The sequence below is a fragment of the Aotus nancymaae genome, unplaced genomic scaffold (genome assembly GCF_030222135.1).
Source record: "Aotus nancymaae isolate 86718 unplaced genomic scaffold, 86718_ANA_hifiasm-v0.15.2.pri h1tg000014l, whole genome shotgun sequence".
NCBI lineage: Eukaryota > Metazoa > Chordata > Mammalia > Primates > Aotidae > Aotus > Aotus nancymaae.
The window spans coordinates 119,612,149-119,618,148 of NW_026988425.1; the positions used below are offsets into that span (position 1 = coordinate 119,612,149).

Consider the following 6,000-nt stretch of genomic DNA (forward strand, 5'->3'; position numbering starts at 1 on the left):
CAAAGATCTGCAGTCAACTCTAGTAATTAAGTGGTTCCATTCACTCACTCAGTACATACTCATTGAGCATATACTATGCGCCAGACAATATTCTGGGCACTAGCGATACAGCAGTGACTTGGCACATGGAAAGGACAAATAAATAACATGGTAATGACACTCCAACCTATGTCTCCTTCCTGAACCTCTTCCCTGAACTCTAGACTCTCATATGCAACAAATTACTTAACATCTCCAATTGGATATCCAATTAAACCTCATCACTGTTTCCTCTCCATCTCACTAAAGTGCTACTCTATCCAGCTGCTTAGGTCAAAATTCATTAAGTCATCTTTTGCTCATACCCTAAGTATCTAACTATCCACACATCCTGCCTACCTTATGAATTGAACCACTTCTCACCATCTTTTTTTAGACAGGGTCTCAATCCATTGTCCAGGCCGGAATACAGTGGCATTATCATGACTCACTGCAGCCTCAACCTCCCCATGCCCAGGTGATCCTCCCACCTCAGACTCCCAAGTAGCTGGGACTATGGGTATATGCCACCACACCTGGCTACTTTTTGTATTTTTTGTAGAGTTGATGTTTTGCCATGTTGCCCAGGCTGGTCTCAAACACCTGAGCTCAAGTGATCCACTCACCTTGGCTTCCCGAAGTGCTGGGATTACAACTACTATCCAGCCTGGTCCAAATCACCACCGTCTCTCACCTGGGTCATGGCAGTACCATCCTGACTACTCTCTCTGTTTCTACTCTGGTCCTCTGAGAGTCTACCCTAAGCTCTAAAGCTCAAGGGATCCCTGGAAAACATAAATCAGCTAATAGTACCCTGTGCTCAAAATTCTCCAGTGGTGTCCCATCTTTCTCAAAGTAAAGGCTAAAGTCCCCACAAGGCCCTACAGGACCTTGTATCATCTGGCTCCCTACTACTTCTCTGATCTTCTCTTCTCCCATGCTCACCCTGTCTCATTCCGTTCCTTCTCCATGAGTCGCCTTGCTGTTCCTGGAACGTGCCAGTTACCTGTTGCCTCTGGGCCTTTGCACTTGTTCTCCCTACCTGAAAAAGTCTTTCCCCAGATAACTGTCTGGCTCACTCCTTCACTTCCTCCATGTCACCCTGAGCACCTTATATAAAATACCCACTCCATGCTTCACCCTATCTTCCCACTCCAACACAACCAGGCACCCCCCATCTTCCTTTCCCTGTTCAACATTCCTTAATCACCTGATATAAAACATATATTTATTTACTTACATATTATTTGTTTCCCTCAACTAAAATGAATACTTCATGAGATGGGTCTGCTACCTGTGACATGCCTGGCTCCTAGACACCACTCAATAAATATTTATTTAGTGAATGAATAATCATCTAAAGATACATACATCTGTAGATGGTCAATCACAGAAACACACACATAAAAAAGACAGTCATAGGGGCAGGTACAGGCACTGCCCATTCAAGCAGAGTCCAGAAGCAAAGGAAACCTAGCCAAGAGCACCTGAAATGTTCAGGTCCCTATGGTAGATTGATTGATTGATTGTAAAAATATTCCAATTCTTCCCCTCCCCATATCTACGCTTTTTGCAATGTGACTATGTAGCTCCTCCTATCAAGAAGTGGAGTCGCTTTTCCTAACTCTTCACTCTGGGCTATCTTGTGTCTTAATTTTGTCATTAGACAAGGATAAAGTGACAGAGTGCCAGTTATAGGCTTAGGCCTCAAGAGGCCATACAAGCTTCCACTTTCTCCTGGGCACCTGCAACTACCGTGTGAACATGCCAAGCTAGCCTGCTGGAGGATGAGTGACCACGTGGAGCAGAGCCAAGTCATCCAGCTGAGGCCATCCCAAAGCAGCCAGCTCTCAGACACTCCATCGGCCAACCAAAATCACATAAGCAGGCACAGCTGAAATCAAGCAAGCACAACTCAGATCTGCAGAACTACCCAGCCAACCACGAGACGTGAGAAAGTAACAAACGACTGTTGTTTAAAGCCACTAAGGTTGTGGGTGGTTTGGTCTGTAGTCCCATTGGCAAGATTGGCTCTAAAGCATGTAATCAGTCCCTAGGATAGGCATCTAAGCTGCTTTGCTGTGAATAATGCACTTCAGGAAATCTCCTTGTGTTTTGGCTGTTGTGACAGGGGTCTGCAGGAAGAAGACCCGCTAGCCAAGCCACACAGTGTCTCGACCATTGCAAATCAATAAACTGGCATGCAGGTGAACAAGGTCACTATGGCATGGTCCGGAAAGGCAGATCAGGTTTCGGAGGCAGCAATACTAAAAGCCAGATCTTGGATGGGGGAAGTTCACAGAAGTAAACGTTGCCTTCTGAGGTAGACTTGGGGGACACCCAGCCAGACTCCCTGACCTTGACCCAGCCTAACCACATTCTATTTCACAGAAACTTTTGACTCAGTTCTCAGGCATCCAGCCCCATTTCTGCACATGGAACACACTGCAGTAGCCTTTCTGCACCAAGGACGGCTGGGTGATGAGGCTCTCAAACCCCAAAACCATGTTTTCTCTAGAGGAATAAAGTTTCAAAAGGGCAGAGCAGCAAACTGATCTTTGTGTTAAGCCTATAAGATGGAGGCTTTAAATAAGTCTGCCATATGATATTATGTAAATGCATTCCATGATACACTGAAGGTCACTATACATCCAGATGATCCCAACACTTTTCCATGATCACAGAAACTCTTCTCATTATCAAAGAAAAAAGAATAACTAGCAAGGACTGCTGGCCTGTTTGCTAAAGATGACCCTTTCTTTCAGTTTGGGGGAAAAGAAACAAAAAAATCCTAATACTAAGATTCAAAAGAAGCAAAAAAACAGTCCTCCATCCGGATGGGAGAAACCTGAATGCTGTGTTGCACAGTCTCTTCAATTCCTGTGCTTCCTGCTGCCTTGCAAAGACTTATGCTTTCTGCTGGCTGCATTTGTGTATGCTTTGAACGACCACAGGTACTTATGTCTACCAACTAACCTTCTTCTAAACACAGAGTTTAGGATTTCAGCCAATTCCTTAAACAATAACTCAGCACATACAACATAGTGACAAATAGGAATCCTAAGAGGCAATATCTCAAAGAGTTGCCGTGTTGCCCCTGTGACCTCCACTCCTGCTGGCTGTCCCGGTGTCTGACTCAATCGCAGCTTCAGTGGCCTTCTTCCTGGGTCTCTTGCGAACATACCTCTCTCCCGTCTCAGGGTTTTGCAGGTGCTGCCTGCAATCCCCGGCTTCCTCCCTCACTTCCCTAGATGTCTGGTCAAATGTCATTTACCAAAAAGCCTTCCCTGGCCAAGCTGCATAAAAATAAACAAGCCCCACCCTGCCCTCTGGCAGCACTCCCCAATCCTCTTAACCAGTTTTATTTTTCTCCATTAGAATGTCTCATCAGCTGATACACTCTATACTTATTCATTTGTCTATTATCTAACACACACACACACACACACACACACACACACACACATTAATTTAAGCTCCTTGAGAGAGAGGGCTTTATTGGTTGTTTAATTCTGTATTGTCCACACATAGGGCAGTGCCTGATACATAGTAGGAACTTAATGAATGAACTGCCATTTCTTGAGCACCTACTCTGTGCCAGGCAAGTTATATAGGATGATTGGGTAGCAATGGGTAAATATTTTAAAGTATCTTTTCTGTAATTATTATAACAATCCTATTGTTGTCTCCATTTTACAGACCAGGAAACCAGCGCTCAAAGAGGAGCGAAGTAACTTGCCGAAGACACTCACCTCGGTCTGTTTGAGCATCAAAGCTCATGCTTCTTGCAGAGAAGGCTGCTTTTCCAATACCTTAACGATGAGGTAGGTGCATGTAACACACATCAAAGTGCGTGTAACACACATCTGGCAAATACATAACACAAGAGCTTTTCATTCTATCATTTTTCTTCACCCACCACAGCTTTGGTCCAGGAAGAAGCATCCTTGAGATTGGATTTTCATCTCCCAGAGAAGATTGTTAGTAACAGCTTTAGCTTTTCTTTATTCCACCCATTTAGGGATAATTAAGGTAGAGTTTTCCTTTTGAACTGAGCTGGGACAAGAACAGACAGATCGGGAACCAGGGAGAAGACGGCAGAAGTTCATCTGCTCTGAAACTCCCTCAGAATTTTCCAGAGTCCCTGCCTTTGTGATGTGCTATTTCAAAACCTTCATAGTCCTGGAATTCAGGAAAACCATTCATTAAAAAAGGAAAAAATTAAAAGTCTGACTTGTACTGGGTGTGCTCCTCTCTGGGTGTCAGCCTGTGTCTAATGGGGTCTAGTCACGTGCTGCAAATACCAGCCCAGCTGAGACTTGTAAAGCTCTGCCCACCCAGTGGTAGTGATGTCAGTGGTGTAGGAGAGTCATGTGGGTCACTCCCAGACCGAAGGACCAAGAGAGCGATCCAGTCCCTGCTGAAATCCATGTCCTGCCTCGTCCATAAGGGCTTCATTTTTCTACCAGCCACTGCCACTATGAATTTCCTCCTCCTCTCCACTCCCACTGCTCTTTTCCAACACCATCATGAACTTATCACAACTCCTGATTACAAGTCCTTCTCCCTCTACCAGGTGCGAGCTTCAGGGATCCAGGACTTTGTTATCATCATCTCTGCATTCCCAAGTACTAATCCCATCTCTGACAAATACTAAGTGCTCAGTAAGTATTTGCTGACTCAAGAAAGATGCAGAATGAGCCTGTACCTACTGGATCGACTGAAGCAAGCAGAACAAGTCACCTCTTCTGGAAAGAGCAGGAAGCAGAAACACAGAGGAGACCAACATAGACCAGAATGACCACTGAGCCGACTACAGTGCCCACTTCTCCCCCATGCACCCGCTGAGCCCCAAAGACACCCACATTCACCTCCCGCAAGGACTAGAAAGCCAGCAAGCATCCCCCAGCCTTCCACCCCACCCCAATGGGGCTGCTTTTATCAGAACCCAAGACACCAACGACAAGTTACCCTTAAATGGAGTAATTTGCATCTGTAATTTCTGGATAAAGGATCATATTTCATCAGCCCTGCTGAACCTTGGACAGCAGAGATTTCTCCTACTCGTCTGCCGAAGACACAGCAGTGCCTTGCTCCTCCCCGGCTAAACGCATTTGCTAGCCTATCCCTGCAAAACAAGTCATGTTCTTTCCCTTGCGCTAAAGCCTGTTCATAAACAAATCCTCTCTATGTCCCTAAGAAACGGCCCCCACGCCCACGGAGGGCGCTCAGCACATTCAGAAATACACACTCGCAAACCCCAAGAGCCACCAGGAATAAGCACGTTTGAATTCTGTCTTTTAAGAACAAACCAACAACAATCACAAAATCCATCTACTAGAATGCAACTGAAACTAAACGCCACGGTTAGGAAGCGTATGGAAACGAAGCCATAAACCCCAGCAGCCTGACATTTATAAGTTGCAAAACTACTCACGGCGCTAATAGTTCAAACAGGGTTTAAGAACAGCCCTTGGGGAGGCCGCTTTCCAAGAAGCGCACAGCTCCGGGCAGCCGGCGAGTCCTTGCTTTGCTGCGCCGGCTTTCCAGACTCTCCGGTCTTTTGTGCGGTTTACTCTGAACAGCCGACCGCGGTGCCAGCAGCGTGTGCGTTTCAGCCCCCGCACACGCGGGGTCCGCGACCGGCTGAGTGGGTGGCACCGCCGCGAGCCACGCCGTCCCCTACCTGGGTGGGAAATCCGCTGGCGGCCGCCTCTAGGTGCAGGCAGAGCAGCTCCGAGGGCAGCTCCGGCTAACGCGGCGCCGGGCGATCCGGGCGGAGGAGGCGCCGGCGGGAGTCACACCTGCATCACCGCGCCCACGCCGCCGCCGCCGCAGCCGCCGCCACCCGCCCCGGCGCAGCGCACAGCGCACAGCGCGCCCCCGCACCACCCAGCACCAGGTGGGAGGGAGGCTACCGGCCCTCAGTTCCGCGGGATCAGATCTTAACCCGCTTTCTCCCCGGCCCGGGCATTAAAAGTA

At 47.6% G+C, this 6,000-nt stretch overlaps 1 protein-coding gene across 5 annotated transcripts in view; it reads right to left on the reverse strand.

Annotated features, from left to right (window-relative positions):
* SV2B (synaptic vesicle glycoprotein 2B) overlaps positions 1–5,780 on the reverse strand; it is a 199,786-nt gene extending 194,006 nt beyond the window's left edge. For 2 of the 5 annotated variants that reach the window (XM_012438688.3, XM_012438689.3), the window contains exon 1: positions 4,990–5,212. The gene's annotated coding sequence lies outside the window, so the exon portion shown is untranslated. Of the gene's footprint in view, positions 1–3,770; positions 4,259–4,989; positions 5,213–5,455; positions 5,577–5,704 lie in introns of those variants that run through there. The other 3 variants (XM_012438690.3, XM_012438691.3, XM_012438692.3) reach the window with 3 other exon arrangements.
* Between the last annotated feature and the right edge of the window lie 220 nt (positions 5,781–6,000).